The following is a 21,866-nucleotide window of genomic DNA, read 5'->3' as shown; positions in this document are numbered from 1 at the left end:
TAACAAGCTACCTGATGATCTACGTGACATCGGAAATATTTTGACTTTTAAAAAACACCTACATAAGTTCCTTATTAATAAAAATTACTACAAAGTTTCTGAATATCTTGAGGAGTATAAATATTAGTTATTACTTAACTTAACTTTGAGTCCGATTAATTTGTTGGTCAAATCGATATCTAGGACTTAACTTATTTTGTATCTGATTAATGTAATGTGTGATTTTCTATGTGTATTGTGCATGCTATGTCCTGCTTGTATCATTCAATTTTTTTATATTTTATTTTATATTTTTGTGTATATGCATTGAAAAATTTGTACGTATTACGACATAACATAGAGAAACACTGTAAAAAAACTGTAATCAAGACCTACCTACCTATGTTATACAAATAAAGAATTTTGAATTTGAATTTGAATTTGAATTTGAATTTGAATTGAAAAAGCTTGAAAGGTGGGTACCTCATGAATTGAGTGAAGCAAACCGACAAACGCGCGTCGACTGCTGCGTTACGTTACTCAACCGGCACAATAATGAAGGAATTTTAAATCGAATCATTACCTGTGATGAAAAGTGGATCCTCTACGATAATCGGAAGCGCTCATCGCAATGGCTGAACCCTGGCGAACCAGCCAAATCCTGCCCTAAGCGAAAATTGACTAAAAAAAAGTTGCTTGTAAGTGTTTGGTGGACTAGTGCCGGTGTCGCTCACTACAGCTTTCTTAAATCTGGCCAGACGATTACGGCAGATATCTATTGTCAGCAACTGCAAACCATGATGGAAAAGCTAGCTGCTAAACAACCGAGGCTGGTCAATCGCTCTAGGCCACTGCTGCTTCAGGACAACGCTAGACCACACACTGCACAACAGACGGCTACCAAATTAGAGGAGCTTCAATTAGAATGTCTTAGACATCCACCGTACTCTCCGGACCTTGCTCCAACAGATTACCATTTTTTTCACAATTTGGATAACTACCTACTTGCAAGGAAAAAAATTCAACTCCGATGGGGCAGTCCAAACCGCCTTCAAAGATTTTATTGATTCACGCCCGAATGGTTTTTTTAGTAAGGGGATCAATGAACTACCTATGAGATGGCAAAAGTGCATACATAGCAATGGTACATACTTTGATTAATTTAATATATTTCATTAAAAAAAAAAACGACTTTATGTTCCTCCTATAGAAAACGCCAATTTCATATGTAAGGACCTAATATTTTATATCTTATTTCTTTCTACAGTAAATATTCCTAAGGTTAATAAATAATATACAAAGTGGCGGCAGTTTACCTAACACATTGTACAAATTGAATTAAGATGTTGTCGTGAGTGTCTTGCATCCCGTGCTAGGCATTGGGTTTTAGTTCCTTGAGTTACAGCGGAGGTTAATTAATTGGCATGTTCTTACGACGCTTTTTTGGTCGTAGTAATAAGCTTCAGTAAGAAAAAAAAAGATGGTGGTTGACCATCTTTTTTTCTTACGGACACGTTTTGTGTTATTTATCTTTTCATTATGTGAGACATACCTAAATACTTATATGTTTATGCTGTATTATTTATAAAGAAATAAGTTATGTAGTAAAAACCAAATCGATATATTTTTAAGATCCCTAGTTAACTTTCACCGCCACGACCGTATAATAACAATTTAGGGAACACTAGAAAATCCCAGGGCTATAAATCTTTTTTTACTACTAATATTGTAACTTTTCCTCAATTTTACCCCTGGGCTGTGTCAAATATGAGTGAATGTGTACTAATAATAACAGGACGACCTTTTGGCGAGGGACGCGAGATGGCGTGCGTCGTATAAAACTTTTTCACTTTACCAAAATCGAGTGTGTGGGATAACTGTTTAACTTTGTTCCATCCCAAAAGGTAAACTCGGAAAGTTTGTAAAGCTGATTTGTCTTTTAGTTACAAATTTTGTACTTTAGGGTTAGCTTGAATTTAAAGTACCTATGACTTTTCAACCTCCGGCTAGATGGGGTGACGACTAGCGAAAGGTGGCTGGTAATGGTTGGGTGCGGAATGCTATAGCATAAATGCAGTGGCGTGCTTTGGGAGAGGCCTACGTCCAGCAGTCTGCTATAGGCTGATGATGATGATTATAACTTTTGATAATTTACACAAGTAAAATCTTTTGACACGTGCTTTTTTCGTGTATTTCCCGAGGTAGTTAAAACAAAGGTCGTTCAATTACGAGTTGTGTGAACTACTTCCGTATAAAGAATCACACTGTATATTGTAAAAAAAAACATTCTAAAATATTTATTTGTTTTTTATTTTTATTTAACCCTTTATTGGCCTTTTATGCAGAACCCTTTATTCTTAAAATATCTATTTAGGTAATAATTATGTAGGTATGCTGGTAACATTTTCATTAAAGGGTTTCATTAACATTTTAACATTTTCACAAAACTATGTTGAATTACTGCTGCAGATGTCAGTCATTATATATTGAAATCCCCTGGAAACTCCAAGGCATCCTACATCCAATTATACTTATTTGTGTTGAAAATATTTATTTATAGAAATAATTATTCGTAACGCAGGAGGATAAATATTAATAATAACACTCCAGAAGGACATATATAATGCATAAAATTTCAACAAACATGGTGGCTTTACGTTATTGAGAAATTTAGATGAATGGTACGTTGTATACAGGGTGTTGCAAAAAGACTGCAGGTACTTCAATCTCCATAGTAAAAACCAACCAAGTTTCTATGGAAAATAAAAAATTTTTTGGCGAATTTTGAAATTCTGTTTTTATTTTTGGGCTTCGCACATGTAGGTTTCGGCTTAGTATTAATATTAATACCTACTGTAGGTAAGCAAGAAATAAAAATGATATAATTTTTTTCATTACAAAAACTACTGATATAATGAATTGGTAAGTAGGTACTTAATGACTAAATTATACGAGAGGTTTCTATCGTAATAATGCCTCGAACTCCTTCTGGAGTATTTTGAAAAGTGGGCGCTCCAATTTATTTTCATAATAAAACTGTAATTAAGAATTAATTACTGCGACTTAAATTTATCTTTTAAATTATGAGAAATTGAATTAATTTTACAGATTTAAAAAAAAAACTCTGGGTGTCATTTAAAACAACTTTGGTGATACGAATGTCACCCCCTTTCGGCTTGGTATACTTACCACTTTTGCAACCTCCTGTCCCAATACATAGAAGATATTATATATTGTCACATGCTTATGCAGCCGCGCTACGTACCTACCAAGATATTTGTGATACTAGGGGGTCACTCTATCACAAAAACTAATTATCGGACCACACGGTTCCGGTTGCACGACAACTCTCGTTCGTTAGTTTTTCGTCAGTATAGAGTATAGAGTAAGTGCATCTGTCCACCACCGCCGTCACATCACGAGAACATTCGTCACATTCAATATGACTTGACGGCGACGTGACGGATGTTCGGAGGACACGCGGCTAAGGCACTGTTTCACACTGTCTGGTTAGCGGCTACCTGTAAGATAAAATACATGCTGTCACTCTCTGTTATTTTATTTTTGACAGTGTCAGCATTTATTATATCTCACAGGTAGCCACTAATCAGACATTGTGAAACAGTCATCTCGTTCTCGGTGACATGTCGGACGGTGACGGCGGCGGTGGACAAACCTTCTAACAGTACTGATACGTGATAAGATAACAATAGCTTTCAATACGGTGTAATTTCCTGAAGTTTCCTGACTCCGTCACATGGGGGCAAAGACAAAAGCCTTCGATACATGAAAGGCGTGAGAACAATACTCAGCCAATGCCGACGCAGAAACAAAACACTATCATGAAACAATATCTTCATACTTATCTATTATTTAAGTAATTACCGCCTTACTATCAGAAAAAGACTGTGGGGTTACCACGACCGAACTTTAACAACTAAGCAGCATCGCTAGCTAGTCAAATCTGACGTAACTTGTAAGGATGTGACAGATGTTTGACAGGCGAGCGACGCTGCTTATAAATTGTTAATTGCTAATGTGTCGGTGGTGGTACCTACTTTAGCTGAAAAAAAAACTTAAATTAATTTTGTTTCTCGTCTCGGCTTCGAAGCTAAGTGAAATAAGAAAAACATAAACCTGGGTTTAGACTTCGCCATAAAAAATTCACCGGTGGAGTTGTGCAATAGTGTAAACCAGTGCTGCTAGAATACGTCTGCAAAATTTTCGTATAATAAACTTGCAGAAAAGTCGACTTCTGTATTTTCTATCTATTTTTGGTTCAACCAAGCTGTTGCTGCGCCTGTTTACAAAAGAGCTAGGCTGGCTGAGATGCAAACAGGGAGGAGACATGTTCAGTCAGCAAAAGAGCTACTTCGGCCACCTTGCGCGAACACTTTATAAAAATGCGTGACAGCGCCGTTTGGGTAATCAAGTGGTTATACTTTTAATGAAGTCTTAATGAACTTTTTTTTCATTTACTTAAATGAAATACTTATGGGTAAGACAATATGATGCAATGTTTATGAATGTTTTGAATGAATAAATTTTTCTTGTAAATTTCAATAGGTTAGTCGTTAGGAATTAGAAAAAAACATATGATATAAAGGTTTTAGATAATTTTAAGAGCTCTATTTTATTTGGAGCAATATTTGTCTCCGATGCACCGTTTTTGAGATATAAGCAAAAAACCAAAAATTCGTATTTTTATCTTACCTTTATCCCCCCCCTCCTCCCCCCGCTCATCACCTAGGAGTCAGGACTTTTGGTATGTTAACAACCTAAGCCCCCTGAACAAGTTTCTGAAGGAATCGCTTAGTTACCTGCTCACGCACTCTACACCTCATTCCTTGACTGGACTACTATAGCAGTCCACCGCTGGACACATGCCTCTCACAAAGCACGCCTCTGGGTGTGAACTATAGCTTTCCGCATCCAAATTCGAATTATTACCAGCATTCTTTCATACGTTTATTACGAGATAGAATCGTATGAACATCGTCTTTCGTAAGTTAGAAGCTCTACAGGTTGCAAAAAGGGTATACTAAGCCGAAACCAGCATGTGCAGCATGTTATATCTAAGCCCAAAACTAAAATCAGAATTACAAAATTCGTGAAAAAAAACCCTGTAGGTACACCCTGTAAACACCCTGTAGAATTATTGTTAGGTAATTGATTGCTAATGTTCAGTGGTGGTAACCCCACAGCTCTTATTGCGAACAATAAACAATTTACAGCCTCCAATACGTTTCGGCACTGAGCAATGCTAAGTATTCCACGTCTGCCGCCTATTCAATATTCCTATTGGTACGAATTAAGGACTTGTAGAGGTATTCGGGTATTCCACAAAGGCAGGGCATCCCAATGGGCATTAGTTTATGTAGTTAAATATTGACATTCCTAGATATATATCGTATTAAGCATTAACTGATTATTAATATTAAATTTAACATGTTGGTTTGTTACGTATTTACATTACATAACATTGGTTTTTATAGCGCCTGGAGTTTAGTCGAAATAATATAGTTTACTCCAGCGAGACATCGTCGATGCAAGTAAAATAATCATAACAATTATCCTATTAATATCGTTTTTAAAAGGCACGACATGTTCATTCAATCTATTTGTAAGTATTTTATATAACTATGTAGGTATAGTGCAACTAAAAAGTCCTGACAATAAAATCAAAGTCAAATATTTTTATACATCGTATAAATATAAAATTTTCTGATGAACGTCAATTTTTCAAACTACTCTGCGTTCGGATAAGGGGGGCTCTTTAAAGAGTGTGATTAAGCAAAGAGTTTTTATCATTGTCAGTTACTTACTTACATTTTAAAATACCGATTGATAAAATACCAAATGATAAATGAATACAATTGATCGAATAAATACGATCTCTAACAATTAGTTACGATCCACTTCCGTTTTCAGGACTTACAGTTGTACTATATGCATACATATGAGAACCTCATATGAGGTATAACTATAAATAGAATATACCTAGCTAACACCCTCTCTATATGATTGCATTGCAATAGCTTTGTACTCGTAATACAGTTGAAGCGCTTCCAAAGCCGCTCGGAATTTGGGTCACCTTCGTTTTCAAAGAACTGGGGGGTCACTACGTAAATCGCAAAACTATCAAATGAGCGATGTTATCCTAACTAATCCTAACTAATATTATAAATGCGAAAGTAACTGTGTCTGTCTGTCTTTCTGTCTGTCTGTCTGTCTGTCTGTCTGTCTGTTACTCTTTTGAATGAAATTTGGTATACATACGGTCTAGACCCTGGGAAAGAACATAGGCTACTTTTTATCCCGGAATTCCCACGGGAACACTTTTTAAGGCGAAGCGAAGCGCGCGGGGACAGCTAGTACATAATAATATGGTATGGTTATAATGCAACGATATATAGTCTTGGTTGTCGCAGTGGATTTGTTTTTCTAAGCTTTATGGATCCTCTACACATGTAGAGGAGCCTTAAAGCCTAGAAAGAAGAAGAAGAAGCTCATGATGACATTAATTTTAATGATGCATTCGCGTACTTCTGCGGATGCATCTGCAGACGTTCGCATGTAGCCTTAATAATAAGTGGCTAAGGCTTTAGTACATTGCAGGGCCAGCGTGCTGTCCGTAACAATATTTTGTTGACGAATTGGTAGGGTGTACCTTCGATCAAGACAAATACTATAATTATTGACTGAAAGAAAGTCAAGAATTCCCGAATTTCGCTTAAATACTACCTAGGTATTGGAAAATCTGTGTCTATAATTTATTTTAGATATTTACGAGTAATTTCTTATCCTCAAACTCAAGGCTCCCAGAACAATAAAATCAAACAACTTGTAAGTTTTTCTCCGCTTTTGAAATTAATTCCAAGCATGAATATTGTAGACGCGTATTCTCCTGGCCCCTTTGACTGCGCTGCGATAACTCGCCTTTCAAATTCAAACGCCTGCACGGGGTCATTCTCTAACTGCCGGTTTCTATAACTCTATCTATCTATAACTGGTAGTTACTTTCATACGATTTTGACAGATTGTTACTTTTGATTATGTCAAAATCGTATGAAAGTAAATACTTTATTTGTACACAAAAATATGGACAACATTACAAAACTTAATCTAACACATACCTATGTACAAATGGCGGTCTTATCGCATAAAGCGATTTCATCCAGACAACCTTTGGATGGAAGAATATTTAGATGTAAAGGGTTAAGTGTACCAGGAATAAAGAATATACCATAAATATATTTACATAACTACATACTTTATTTACCTTTATATGTTATACTTACCTAAGCTTCGGGACGCTGCGCTAACAACCGCTCTATCTCGTTGTATTTAGCGTACTGATTGCGTGACGGTATTCTTGTTCGTTCGTTCCGCGATGTAGAGGGACTCCCTGCGTATTATGACTGAAAAGATCCATGCAGAAATCTACCACGAACTGAAATAACTACTATTGACCTTCGATCATACTACAACATTCATGGAGCGGTGGTAGCTCAGTCGGGTAAGCGCCTGCTTCTCAATCAAGAGATGCGGGTTCGAATCCCGGCGCTGACATGTACCAATGAGTTCTTTTAACTTAAGTACAATGTATACCATCGCTCTTACGGTGAAGGAAAACATCGTGAGGAAACCTGCATATCTAGATTTAGCACATCTAGATATGTGAACCCACCAACCCGCAGTGGACCAGCGTGGTGGGAAATGGTCCAAGCTTGGGAAGGCAGTTTAGACCTTGGGGATATGCACAAAGGTTCCACTCGAGAGAGCCAGGTGCAGGTACTGACACCCCCACAGAGAATAGAATAGAATAGAATAGAACATTCATGTCAGATTTTCCAGCAACATTCCGATAATACACGACCTATTACTGAAGCAAAGCCACCGCGTATCTTGTAATGAATAGTCATTCATGGAGGCATTTGAAATTCAATTTACACTATCGCCGGCTGACCAATGGGCTGTGTATTATTGTTCGTTCGTTCCCCGATGTAGAGTGACCCCCTGCGCATTATGGCTCGACACGTATTTCTGCACTATTCAAGCAATTTTAAAATATAAAAGAGGTTACTAGCTGTAGATATAATTCACTTTCAAGTGGATGTATTATATACATTCAGGACGGTAAACTAGGTGCCATGAAAGCAAGGAAAACAAAAGCGCCTGGGTGACTTTGGAGCTACTTTGTAAAAAACAATTCAAAGTAGCTCCAAATGATGATGGGCACAAAAATATGAAAGCTGGGACCAGCACCAATAGAAATGAGTGATACGTCGTTGAAAAGGTATTTTTTAGCAGAATATGAATAACGGAAGCGCTAGTCTTGATTTACTGTCCAATTAGAATAATCGTACCTTGAAAGTTTTTATATTTTATTTCTGTAATTTTAATGTTTTTGTTAGTTTCTCACATTCATTTTTAATTTTTATAACAAAATGATCATATTTCATATCCTAATATTATATATATATTTTTTATCTCAGTAAATAAAACCAGTTGAAAGTAATTTTTCTAATTTCAATAATACTTACGTGTTTACGTATATTACGCCCTAACTGTCATCAGAAGAGAGAGTGCAATGCCATAGAAAAATACTTCCTTCCGACGAATATATTTCAAAATGGACAACTTATACGGATTTGTCGTCATAATACTTTTTTGCTCACTTGAAAAGAGCTATCCAACGATGTATGTCTCGTCTTTATTGGACATAGGTCCCAAAACGCCCATTGTCATTTGTAAATAAGGCACGTAACTAACAATTATTTGGGAATCATCACAATAAGTGCTTTTGGCCTTTTTTACCCGACAACTTCAGTGCATTACTCATTCAAAAAACAGCGATACGGTTCGCGACCTATCGCATGAGTACCAATGTACAGCGAAAAGCGGGTGACTCGCTTGCGAGTTCGGGGATTACAGTATGATTCTTATGATCGGGACCGTGGTCGTCGCCTTCGTAGATTTGTTGTTTATTTTATTAATTTGATCCATCCCCTATATTGAACTCCAAGTTATAATTCAAAGCACAAAACGTACTCATATCGATAGTCGATACATCAGACTCCATCACATTAGATACGAGTACTGAAAGCCATTTGTTACAGCGAGCTGACAAAGCTTTTCCATCATCATACTGTATATCGCGCCCGTAGCAATATGAAGGCACAACTCAAAAAAGTCAGATTTTTGTAGTTTTTACAGGCACATTTTTTGCATCGATTTTTACTGCTCGATCGGTTGAGGAAAACTTACACTAGGCAATAGGTTCTCCCGCCATCTCCGCTTTGGTCTCTGTATAACAACAGAGACGTGTTCAGTTTGCATGGCTAATGCCCAGCAGTGCGACAAATAAATGTAATATGTACATAAAATTAAAATCAAACTATTTGGGTATAATTTGTTCGTATTATGACTGAAAAGATCCATGCAGAAATCTACCACGAACTCAAATAACTACTATTGACTACAACCTTCGATCATACTGCAACATTCATGTCAGATTTTCCAGCAACATTCTGATAATACACGACCTATTACTGAAGGAAAGCCACCGCGTACCTTGTAATGAATAGTCATTCATGGAGGCATTTGAAATTCAATTTTGCCGGTAATTTACACTATCGCCGGCTGACCAATGGGCTGTGTGTAGTCATTTTCGGATTTTCCGGTATTTACTGCCTACCTATTTACAATGGTGTAAAGCTGCGTACAGACTGGCCCAACGAACGCCCAACGAACGTCCAACGATGGATATTTATGATCTTAATACATGGCAGATTGCAGCTACGAAGGTGAACGAAACCCGTTCGTTGGCGTTCGTTTGGCCGGTCTGTACGCAGCTTAAGGTGAAAATTGGCGGCGAATAACATGAGGTAACAGCAGACGGAAATTTAACCCATTTGTTTTTTTTTTCTATTTGTAATGACCACTCCTCCATCGGTGCGACATCGACATGAGATATGTGGATATCCTTCGGGAGCTGTACAGGGCTGCCACAATGCAAGTGCGTTGCATAGTCTGACCAACCCCATTCCCATCAAACGGGGTGTGCGCCAAGGAGACACTCTGTCACCCAAGCTCTTCACTAACGTCTTGGAGGACATCATGAAGACCATAGACTGGAGTGACAGAGGTCTCAATATAAACGGTGCTCGCATGTCACACCTGCGTTTTGCTGATGATCTGATCATCCTAGCTAAGAACGTCACAGATCTCCAATGCATGCTCGTAGAACTGCACGAAGCATCCCTGAAGGTTGGACTAAGGATGAACATGTCCAAGACTAAGATCATGACCAATCTTCCTGCAAACGTGCAGCCTAACATAATTGTAGGTAACTGCCACATCGAGGCAGTGGATGAGTACGTCTATCTTGGACATAGTTTATCCTTTGGACAAAGTTCTCAGGTAAAGGAGATCGCTAGACGAATTCAGCTGGGATGGGCTGCCTTCAGTAAACTTGAAGACGTCCTTAAGTCCCAAATCCCTCAATGCCTGAAGACTAAGGTGTTCAATCAGTGTGTTCTGCCTATCCTCACTTACGGAGCCGAAACATGGACGCTCACTAAAGCCAACATGCACAAAATAAAAGTCGCACAAAGGGCTATGGAGCGCGCCATGCTCGGCATCTCTCTTGTGGATCGTGTGCCCAATGTCGAAATTCGACGTAAAACTCGTGTGGATGACGTGGGTAGCCGAATCACAAGATTAAAGTGGAGATGGGCAGGACACTTGGTTAGGAGGGACGACGGCAGGTGGACTGGGGCAGTCACAGAGTGGTGGCCAAGAACTGGCAAACGAGGAATAGGCAGACCGCCGGCCCGATGGTCTGATGACATTGTTAAGGTGGCCGGTAGACACTGGACTAGACTCGCACAGGACCGGAAGAGGTGGCGTGATAGGGAAGAGGCTTATACCCAGCAGTGGGTAGATACGGGCTGATAATGATGATGATGAATGACCACTACTGAAGAAAGGCAAATTCATAGGTTAAAACCTGAGGTTAAAACCAATTATTAAATCAGAGAAATAAAGAACTTCATACGATAGTAAATTCTTTTCTTATAATTTGTTTTAAAAAAAATCTGAAATTATTAAAAAAAATCTTTTGTAAAAGGATTATAACCCTCACCATATTTTACATACATAATATATTTTTTGCCATGGGAAGAATTCCATAAACACAAACACTCGAGATCAACAATTTAACCCATAAATTCCTAAGAGCTTTTTGACTTACGCGGTTTCCCGTAGGTACCTACCCACAGACTTAGACTTGCCTAGATACCGCAACTGTACTAGGTAGAACGGAAAATAAATAAGTAAATTCTGTAGTCGAAGTCCGCAGTCGAAACTATAAATAAATATTCTTTAGTTGAATCATTCAGTCCGCAGTCCAAATTAAAAAATGCATTTTTACCCAAAATAACCTAACCAACATTAAAAAGTATTAAAAACACTAAAAACGTTCAACACAAAAATCGCATAAGGTTTAGCCAAAAAATCGCATACGGCTTAGCCAAATTTGATAAATGACTAAGAAAACTTGAGCTAACATTACCTAAGACCCTAAAAAACAAAACAGTTCAGCCGTTTGTACAACCACGGAAATACAACCATTATCCGTAGGGGTTTAAAAGGTGTTACGAATGAAACGATTTCCCTTCATCGATAAGTGATTTTGTTATTAAATAGTGTGTCAACAATTAATGACCCGCTTGGTTTCTAAACAAGGTATGTGACTTGCGGAGTCTAGGAAAATCTAAGTCTGTGTGCACCCATAAGAGGATAAGAGACTAATATTTCGGCGCGGCAATAACAGCCCAATTTAACCCTTTTAGCGTCAGAAATAAGGGGAGATGTCTTATCTAGTTTACACGGGTCGTTTCAGCCACAAACGAAGTGGTTGCAGTGTTAAAACTACGCGTTTTAACATGATTTATGGTTTGTGGTTCGCGCTCTAGATATAATTTGTGATTTTTGTCGAACATTAATACTATAGAGTGGACTTTTATAAGTGATGCTCCGAGTGTACCTTTCAGCGTATTGAACACTGAGAAAATATTTAAAAGTAACAATGTCGAAGTAAGGTTTCGTCGCAGTGAAGTACTGTGAGACTTAAGACTTGTAGTAAGTAGAGAGAATAAAGAACGAGCGACTGGTTCGAAATTCAATTTTCAACACTATGGTATGTACCAAATAAAAAAACTGCTCTGTTTTACAGTAAAGTTAAATATCTAATCGACCACATGTATGGACTGTGCTGTTGTATTTTCGCATGGTGCTATAAGGTAAAATTAATTGTTGTCATAACTTTTACCCTTTTTGTTTTATTTTATGAAATTTTGTGTATTTATCAAATGGACGGGAGTACGAGACTGATTAATATCCATAACTCTGAGCGCCTACTAATAAATATAATGAAAAACAGAGAGAAATATGTGTACAGATTCAAGCCCTGAATTTTTTAGAATATGTGATCTAACCGACCTTTTTATTACCATTGTCATCATTTAATCATACACAGTTTGACATATCTTCGCGTGTTGGTGACAAACACTAGTATTTACCTAATTGGACTTGGGTGTGTCAAAAATAAAATTCACAATGTGAAAGTTTTTTCTACCGATGACTGGTGGCAGCAATGACAAAGGAATAAAGAGAGGACCTGGCATAAAAATCGGTACTTAAAAATATATCGTCGTCTCTTTTTAACTTATTGGTGTTATCCTACGTAAAAAAGGACAACAGTAGTTTTGTCTTTGCCTAAAATTACAACATTGCGACCGGTCGCCATGTTGATTGACATCCAAACACAAGGTACTTCAGCTGTCAAACAATTTGTTTGTTTACATTTTTCAAGAAAAAAGCCGCCATTTTAATTGAAAACAAAGTAGGTAGGCGCATTTTTTTCGTGGATATGCCATGTCCTCTCTTTATTCCTTTGTCAATGGGTGGCAGGTAGTTACTTTCTTACGATTTTGACAGGTTGTAACTTTAAGTGCCAATTTCTCCATAGTCGGTGAGAGCATAACCAGGTATTAGTGGTTGACTTTTGACACATCTGTCAAGAATTTTATATGGAGATGACGTATAATTTATTGACCAATCCTAGTCGGTTAGATTACCGACTGTGAACAAATTGGCACTAAATGTCCAAAATAGTATGACAGTTAGTTAGTTAGTGGCAGTTAATGTACATGATTTTGCATTTTTATTTATTTATATATTTTTGTTGGATTTTTACACGATTGACTACAATTCCCATGAGTAAATTCAAATTATTTTTTACTGAATTGACAGCGACAGAGAATGGGTAATAATGAACATGATTATAGTGCCACAAACTTATCTGTTCCGGTGAGAACTCACGTAAATTTCTAATATTTCTTGATTCTGTAAGATTTTACGTTTGCCTATAGTGGTAATTCACCCTTGTGGTTTTAATAAACCCATCTAATCTATATGAATATATAATTCATTGGTAAGTTATGAGATATGGATCAATTTAGTTAGGTCTCACCGGAACAGATAAGTTTGTCGCACTATATGTGACTTATATACGACAAATCGTTCCTTTATCCATAAGCCATGAAGGAATTTTCATTTACTTTATTTCAAGGAATTTCGAGACTCAATTGATCGTAGCCGGAGACACTTTGATACTTATTGATTCGGAATCCTTCGGAGGGTAAAATTGAAACATGAAGTAGATTGGTAACTCGATTAAGATTGATCGTCGGATTTGTCGAGTTCGATATAAACGGGATCGCAGGGGTCACTCTCTAAGACGAAAAACTAAGTTTCTGAGCGCTGCTGCACGAGCCACGACTCTATCTCGTTGTATTAAACGTGCCGATTGCACGACAGATCTTGTTCGTTCGTTTTTCGTCAGTATAGAGTAACCTTCCTGGATCGGTTGAAACAATTTGTCATCGTTTGTATGTAAGTGGAAAAGAAAAATGATTGGTCGGCATTTCAAGAGCAAGTCCCATAACGCTAATATTGCTGAGGACATTATTCTTTTCTTTAACCCACTTCTGTAGTCACCAAAATTACTAAGAAGATCCTAGTTATCAGTACTACTTATGTACAGGGTGTTGCAAAAACGGTATACTAAGCCGAAACCAGCATGTGCGGCATGTTATTAAGCCCGAAACTGAAATCAGAATTTTTCGACCATTAGGTAGATACCTTGTGTGGCGGTCAAGATGGTCCCCGCCTGCGATACTTTCCATTAACATTGAGACTTGTTTTCATCTTTTTAGCATGCAGTCGGGTTTTTTGTTTGTTTATAATTATTTCTGTAATAGTAATTTGTGGTGTATGTTATAACGTGGAACAAATAAACGTTTTATGTATCTATATTTTATAATTCCACCCTGTTTTCGTGAAAACAGTTAATCCTTTCTGAGTTACATAACCATCATCCACATACAATAGAACTGGCACACAGATATCGCAACTTGTGCACGTTGAATTAAACAATGTAGGTATATCTCAGTATTCCACATTTTGGTCGAAATCTCCTGGTCAAAGCGACTCGAAATAAATTCGCCTCATTTATAAAGGGATGTCGTGACTAATTTAATTAAAGTAAAGGTGAGCTTACATCTGCGGTTTGAGCCCTTTGTGCCTTAGCATCGGACCATTCGGACCCCGGCTCAATCGCACTTATTTAGCATGTTTCATTGTTTGGGAGTTTGTATCTGTCAATTGGGACTATTATTCTAAAGTGCTAAAGTCTGTGACGAATTAAAATCCGGATATATTACAGGATCTATATGCTAAAGCTACTTCGAAAATTCTGTTATGATTAGGTTACGATTCTAAAGATTTTCTTGTCGTCCAGAATTGTGAAGGAAACATTTTATAAATCTATAGGTTTTTTTAAGGATGTAACATTTACAAGTTAGCCCGAATTCCTAGAACGAACTGTAAATTTTACTGTATAATTTAACACGACTAAAATATTCTATTAAGGGCTGATTTTTCAATGGTCAGATAAGTGTTATCCGAGGAATAAAATTATTGCTGTCACACCTGAATTATTGTATTAGACAGTGACAGCAACAATTTTATTCTTCTGATAACACTTATCTGACCATTGAAAAATCAGCCCTAAAATGACGCATAAAAGCTCAAGTATATTTAAAATGAATGTTTTTAAGATATACCTATATTAAAGTATTTGAATGATCCCTAAGTTTACCATAAAAATTTGTTATCATTTAAAATTCTCGTCACTTCGGTGTGTAAACAGCTTTACACACGCTGACATAAGCAGATCTAATGCATTTAAATGTCCACATTTGCAACGTACCGCTCGACAAGAGTTCGCAAATCTGACGAAAGCTGCTTTGTGAAATTAGGTGACAACCCTACGCGGCTGGTTGAAGATAGGCTATAAAGGATATTCAGAGGGTCTCTAGTACAGGTTTGATATTTTGGCGAAAGCTATAAAAGTTTACGTTTTCTCGCATACTAAGTGGCGCCTCTAGTGGAAACTATCATGAAACTTTTGACAGATAATGTATGCAGATGACAGGAAAAAACGTAAACTATTTTAGTTTTCAAAAATAGCGAATCCCGTACTAGGCTCTGGCTAGAAAACTTATCCTAGTTGCACCATATTCTGTTAGATGAAGTTAGATCATTAACACTCCTGTTACATTAATTATACGTGATTACCATCTTAAATTCATGACAGATGTGTCAAAAGCCAACAACTAATCCCTTGTTATGATCTAACAGAGTATGGGGAAACTAGGCCTTACACATAGGTTTAAACTAACTGCTGCCTTACCAGTTATGATCTAACAGAGTAGAGTGAGTATGGGGAAACCAGACCTTACACATAGGTTTAACTTTACCTTACTACCAACCAATGTCTGATAGTGTTATTAGCAGATTAGTTCCCGATTTTTCCGTAAAAATTCATTCGTGTTGTGGCATATTGTTGTCAAGTATGACTGTATGACCCACTTATAGATAGATAATTCTTTATTGCACACAAACACAGAAATTACAATAGAATATGCACAATATAGACGGTACAAATGGCGGCCTTATTACTATGAGTAATTTCTTCCAGACTACCTCGGAGGAGAGAAATTAAACAAAAGAAAAGGGGAAAGTGCAAAAGAATACAAACATAACTCAATAGAAGCAAAAAAAGGGACCAGGCTTAGAAGGTCTGTTCTACATATAGTTTCAGTTATGTACATAGGTTTAGTTTGTATAATATATAGGTAGTTTAGTTTGTAACATTCTTTATTATTAGGCTTAAGTTACTATCTCATAATAATATATTGTAATATTTCCAGCAAAAAAATATATAAAAAAATATATTTTGACCTAGAGCTTCGCCTCTTACTGTCAGTGTTTGAGGAGTAACTGGATGGAATATTGTAAAGGGAAATGGAATATTATGTCGATGGCCGCCATATTGGCAGGCATGTCAATTTACATTGAATGCAATTTTCTCGTCTATTTGCTTCACCCATATAGTACGATTGCATTCTCTGCCCTGGACAAAGCGGAATATTATAATGTGATCCATAAAAAGCTTTAAACACTGTTTAAAACGAAATTTGACAGATTTTGAAGGCGTTTGACAGCGCTAAACACCTCTTAGATACTGTCTAAGTTTTAGTGGTAACGCCCTGATTTTTAAATTCATTATACAGTGAAACCTGGTTAAGTGGGACCTGGATAAGTGAGAAACCTCCATAGCTGGAACTCATGCTGAGGTCCCAACACTTTGGCACTGAATTACCTCTGTTAGTGGGACGAGGCAAGCCTCTATATCTGGGATTTGTTCTTTCGATTTATCATCATAGTTACCTCTATAACTGAGACAGCAAGTAAATTTTGTATGCATAAACCTCTGTAACTGAGATAACATTGTCTGTTTTACTCATTCTTATTCTACCCACAAATTCCACACGTAATTCCAAGTACGTAAATCGTAAGTACACATTTGGAGGTTCAGTTCAGTTCAATGTACCTATTTATTAATCAATTACTTTCAGTTTTAGTTTCGCTTTACTCTCGTACAGATGTTTAAATTTAAAAAATGCCAAAACGACAGCTACATTCGTTATCATTACGTGAAAAACTGAATTTAATATCCGTTTATGAAAGAGGAAAGACACGCGAAAGAGTTTGTGCTGAATTTTAATTAATGAATAAAAATTATATATTAAATTAATTTTATTTAATGATCGCACCTGTATAACTCAAATAACCTGTATTCTCACCTCTATTATTGGAACCCTCTGTAAATGAGACAGATTTTTATTTATACCTGTATATCTGAGACACTGGGTAAGTGGAAGACCTCTATAAGTGAAACGATATTTCAGGACCCTTGAAGTCTCACTTAACCAGGTTTCACCTTATTTATACAAAAAATGCATAGTTGGTAACATGATTCATGCTTCATACCCCATTTTGGTTATTTTTGTGAATCAAAAATGTATTTACCTGTCAACCGCATGCCATTTTTGCATTTAGTACAAAATGTATTTTTAAAATATCATAGAATAACGCAAACTAAGACAAAAAAAACAATTCTGGAAAACATGGATATAAATTTTATCTTTTTATCAGATCTATTGCAATGATCGATTTATTATTATTCCCAAAACAACATTAAAATTTGAAGTACCTAGTATAGCTTACCTTCTAAATTATGCACTTAAATATTATAATTTCAGTATACTATTGTTACATAGATGATCGATTCTACTTGAATATTAAATTGTATCAAAGCGGATAAACATCAAGCGATAATTTGTGTGATTCCCGGAATCTTCCTAAACCTATGACAATGACAAACAATATTCCGAGTTTTCTGTGAAAATTGTTATGAAATTTGTCAGTGGGGCACACTCTAAATAAATATTGTATTTTAAGCCAATAATATTGATAGGCCTATACAAAAGCAGGCTCTAATTTAAAGATAATCGGTGGCGGATGTCATGAGGTTGCAGCACGACAAGTCGCAACGTTATTTGTATGGGAATCATTTGCTATCAGTATATTTGCGACACGTCGCTGTCGTCGGCGGCCAATTGGCACCTTAACGGTTCGATAAATTACAGAATATTATGCATTCTATTGCAGTGTCAAATTGCAGGAATTTTTTGAGTTTTGAATTAATTCCACAGTTTTGCGTTCGAAATGGTTTGTTGCCCTTCATAAGATTTTTTAAACTAATATAATGATGGCATACCATCATTATATTAGTTTTAAAAACGTTAAAACTAATAATCATAAAATTTGGCGCCTAGGGAGATTTTACGCTACTTTATATGCCGGAATTCCTACGGTAAAACTGTTACATGCGAAGTAAAGCTCCCTGCAAGAGCTATAGTTTTATTATAACCATCACTATCAAGCTCATTCTTGGCATAGAGGCCCTACCGCGAGGTCAAACTAAATTTTTCACATTAGTTTTACTATACAATACAAATAACAGGAAGGATACGCCCGTCAGAACGTTTTGTCAAAAGAAAATGGCACCCGCGCGCTGGCCCTAATTCATACAAATTATGACAGATTTATGAGATTTTAGGGCCAACGCGACGGTGTCATTTTTTAGAGCAGTTGGGCTCGTCCTTACGCTTGTAATATATAAGTCAATGCATTAGTGCCAAATTATATGCATTTTGAATACAAAAATCGTTGTCAAAACTATAAATACACAGCACAGGTCATGTAAAGTAGGTTTCTCTATACCCGGAGTTCCAGTGAAGCAGCTGATTGGCCCGGCCGGTGCCTGAAACGAGGTCGGGTCGCCGTGCGTTCCGATTTACGCTACAAGCACACAAATTACTAGCCAATTCATATGCTGCGGTGCAAGTTGCAAAAATAGTAAAAATAAAATTTTACCGATTTTATTTTTGTAAGCAAGAAAATCAAAAATGGATTTATGTACGATTACTATTACTATTGCAGTTTTTTCATTATATAAAATTGGTTGCGGGGATTCGACATAAAGATTTTTATTTACCTACTTGATTTGAAAACATACTACCTAAACATATGGGCTTGTAAAATTGTGAAAAAACAGCCTTTCCGCTTACTCTTTTTAACAGCCTGTATGAATTATGAAGATGGCATATGATAGTATTGTGGTGCGTAGACGCCTACGTCCAGCAGTGGATAATAACAGACTGGGGATGATGAAGACTACATACATAGCTAAATAATGTAAGGTTCAAGTTATTTATTTATAAATAAATTAATATTTAATAACATAAGCGGCCCGGCGAGCCGTTCTAACTTAGCGTGAAACTTATTTATACCCATACGGTAATCTCTGGTTACACGATTATGAAATCCTTATTAAAATAATTTTATTATTATAGGGGATGTTCCCTCAAAGTATTTTATTTATTATGAGTTCACCTCGTAGATAAAGCTATAATAAATGTTTATTTACATAATTTAGATGTGTAGATTGGATACTTACGTATTTCTATTGGATGAAATTGGCAGCCAGGGATTTATAATATCAAACATAGGTATTTATAATGTCGTGTACGCCTTTAATGGTTTTCACAACGAAATTTATATTATGTAAAATTTACTGTTATGTCTGTTGTGTTAACTGCTGCTGTTTCTTATTTAAATAAATAAAAAAACATACCTACTTACAGAGGAATGAAAAACCTACTACTTTTTTGAGGTAGCTTACAAAATGAGTTTTCCCATCTTGCACCACAGTCCACAACTCAACTCTGGGCGGGTTCAATGGCGGCCGTGCAGCTAAGGGCTACGATAACTGCTAAACACGGTGTTTAGGCCAATTTCAGTTTCGTTTTCAACCTCACCCTACTGACCGACGCTATATCTGCACGGAATGGCGCTAGCTTGTTTATTTAGCGTTACAGAACATAAACAGTTAACACGCTTGGCTCATTATAGGTTATAGTTTACCGGAAACCGGAACTGCATTACTTTAGTTACTTTTCAGCCATCTTGTTAGTCTAAGATAATTTTATAGGTCAACCAATACAATGTTTTCATGTACATAAAAGTAAGAAAAAAAGAAACATTTATTTGACACACTGAATAATAAAAAACAGAAACAAAAAGAAAGAGAATACTACAAAAAAAAACCAGAAAACAATACAAAACAAACAAGGTTGCTGTCCAGAGCGTCAAAAAAGGCACCAGCTCAGCTCAAGTCCAGACAATAGAATCATTCAGAATATCAGTCACGTTCGTGAATTAAACAAGGTACATGCGGCTAATCACAGCAACGATCGTAAAAAAATACGGTACAAAACTTCAAAACAAGATAGAAACGGGTAAGAGTAAACACACTTTATCAAAGCCCATTTTTAACGCGGCAAATCACATTAGCTTCTACCGATAATCGAGTGAGTACTCGCCGCATCGCCGAGTTGTATCATCGAGTTTTCCCTGTTTGAATTTCGAATTTTCGTCTGGAAATATGAACCAATGGAGGCGGAGCACTGAATTTGAGACGCTCGTGTTTTGTTTTTGATTTTCCGCAGAAAAACCAATTCATTGTGATGTCATTGTAATCGAATATTGTGTCCAATTTGTGTCGCGCATTCTGCTTTTTCAGCTAAAAAAGTTGGTTATTTCTAGATTTGACGTTGGTTTTTCTCGCCGGTAATTGTAGCGTACGTGGTTAGGAGTTAATAAAACAAAAAAGTTTTAAAATTCTGGTCGAAACTCTTGTGGAAATTGACTCGTTTGCGGTGTGGCGTGAATTAATATCGGTCTGCGTTCGACAACACGTTTTTCTTTTTTTACGACCCGTGCGTGGAACCGCAAACACACATCCAATTTCCAGCGTGCGGTCAAATCAATCGAATGTACAAATGTTTTGCCACTAGAGGTAAGACAATTACATAATAATTCATTTCTAAATTTGAGGATTCTTGAAGGAAGTCGTTCTACAGGTTGTTGTTAAACGGGTATAGTAAACTTTTATTCTAATATTTTTTTATAATAAAAACGCTGAATTACCTAGAAATTTTACATACATACTTTGGATAAAAACCCTCTCTGTATAGCAGTTTTTAAGGTAAGTAAATATTAAAACACAGTTGTAACAAAGCCAATGACTTGAACTAAGTAGAGGAAATGCTTCCAATAAGTTAGTGGGTTCAGTTTCCATCAAGGAAATGTTTACGCACTTTGTAGCGACACTTCCTGGTATAATACCCACGTTCCAGTGTCAGCTACTGGCAATTTGTATTTTTTTTATGGCAGCCTGTTCTAATGTTTTTTTTATAAATATTATGAAAACTAAATTTGTCAGAAACAATCGTGAAACTTTAGTCAAAAAGGTGACAGAGAAAAACCATAAACTTATGAATTTTAGTTTTATAATCAAAAACGTTGACTGTTTAGAGGTAAGAGAGGATTTTTTTGTAGAAAATCGCGAAGAGAAACCTTACTTTTCTAAATTATATTTATTTATGTACTACGCTAGCACTAAACTAGCTCCGTAGTTGTCATTGGAGAAAAGGGCTTATCCTATTATCTTTCCAAGAACAAAAGTCAAGTTGATTAAAGAGAAACATAGGTGTGTTTGTTAAGAACAAACTACGCCGGGCCACAATGATCCATTTCAGTGTAATAGAAAACAGACTTTAGACTTTCAGTGAAATGTTATTCCGTTTGTCTCCTACTCATTCAGCCTTAGCCATAGTCGTTTAACTTTAAAAATATTCTCAGAAATCGTATTTGCGATTTCGGGTAGGTTGCTGTCTACGGTTCTACATACTGTTACTTGATTTAATTAGTACCTACTCGTACCTATTTCTATTTTATTCCTGTCAATTATTAAACTTCTACTTCTACATGGGTGCATAAAATCC

The sequence above is a fragment of the Plutella xylostella genome, chromosome 26 (assembly GCF_932276165.1).
Source record: "Plutella xylostella chromosome 26, ilPluXylo3.1, whole genome shotgun sequence".
NCBI lineage: Eukaryota > Metazoa > Arthropoda > Insecta > Lepidoptera > Plutellidae > Plutella > Plutella xylostella.
This window is presented reverse-complemented; position numbering follows the sequence as displayed.